Raw genomic sequence first — 1,565 nt, forward strand, 5'->3', positions numbered from 1 at the left:
TGTCATTGTATCAGGACCAAGCTGTTTTGGTCACTACTATTGTGTAGTAGATTTTGAGGTAAGGGAGTGCTATGCCTCCCACTCCATTTTTGTTTTTCAGAAGTGCTTTGCTTTTTTTGATCTCTTTCCTCTTCAATTATACTTTACAATTTCCCTTGTAATCTCCTTGAAAAAATGAATTTGGTACCTATATTAGGATTTCATTGAGTGTATGGAGTGTTTTTGGTAAGATTATAATATTCACAATATTGAGTCTTCCTATCCATGAACAGGGAGCATTTTCCCATTTTTTTAGGTCTTTGTTAGACTTAAAAAGTTTTCTTTTTACAAGAAATATATAAATTAGTAAGTATACGTTGGGCCTTCTCCATGGTAAGCATTGTATACGTCTACAATCCCTTTTTATTTTTTCTCTTTGCAGTTAATGGATTTTTAAAATATTTCTTTCTTTTCCTTTTTCAGTTTAGTTGAGGTTTACTGAAAGTTTAATTTCATTTATTTGTTCACGCAATTTCTTTATGATGGTGGGAGAAATTCTAACAGAATTGCTTAAGTTTAGGATGACAGTAAATAGCTATCTAAGTTTAGGACAATGATAAAAGTGGCCTATGTAAGGTCCATTAATCTGATTGGTTAACCAACTAAGACATTGGTTTCAAGGACTAAGAATTTGGATTCAATTCACCTTGACATGCAGAAACTGGTAAGTTACCTGCGAAATGGACCGTCAACAAGGAAGCCTGTTAACTACCTACCTGGAGCATCAAACTCAGTGCACCTGACAATGCTTAAAAAGAGACAGATCATCGTGGAACAAATAAGGACTTCCTGGACACCTCCCTCACACATTTCTTTCCCTTTACCTGTTATTGTTGTTAGATGTAGTTGAGTTGAGTGTGACACATAGCCAGCCTGAACCTGGCTCTATTCTGAACCATCTTCATCATCTCTGACAAATTAGAGCCCATTGTTGAAGTCACCATCTCAGTCTATCTTATTGGGAGGTGTTCCTCTCCTTTGGTGACCTTCTGTCCTTCCAAGTATGATGTCTCTTTCGAAAGAATAGCCTCACCTAGCTACATGTCCAAAATATGAAAGGTGAAGTTTTACCATTTTTGCCTCCAAAGACTCTGGTTGCTCCTTTTCCAAGATATTTGTTTGTTCTTTGGGGAGTCCATTTGATTTTCAGTACCAGTCTCCAAAGCCACAGCTCAACAGCATCAGTTTCTCTGTCATCCTTATTCATTGTCCAGCTCTCTGAAGCATAGCAAGTGATTGAAAAGATCATGACCTGAATCAGGCACATCATAGTCTTCAAACTGGCATCATTGGTCTTCAGTGTCTTGGAGAGGTCCCTGACAGCAGACTTGCCCAATAAAATATGTCTCCTGATCTCCTGACTGCTAGTACCAATGGTGTTGGTTTTGACACACTCCAAGCAAGAGGTTATTATTGACAGCTTCCAGCCTTTCTCCACCTATTTTAATGTTGAATATTCATCCTGTGGTGAGGGCTTTTGTTTTCTTTTTTTCTTAATTTATTTTTTTTTTCAATGAAAATGCACA

This window comes from Elephantulus edwardii, unplaced genomic scaffold (assembly GCF_000299155.1).
Source record: "Elephantulus edwardii isolate Elephantulus edwardi_28Jun2011 unplaced genomic scaffold, EleEdw1.0 scaffold00335, whole genome shotgun sequence".
Classification (NCBI taxonomy): Eukaryota; Metazoa; Chordata; class Mammalia; order Macroscelidea; family Macroscelididae; genus Elephantulus; species Elephantulus edwardii.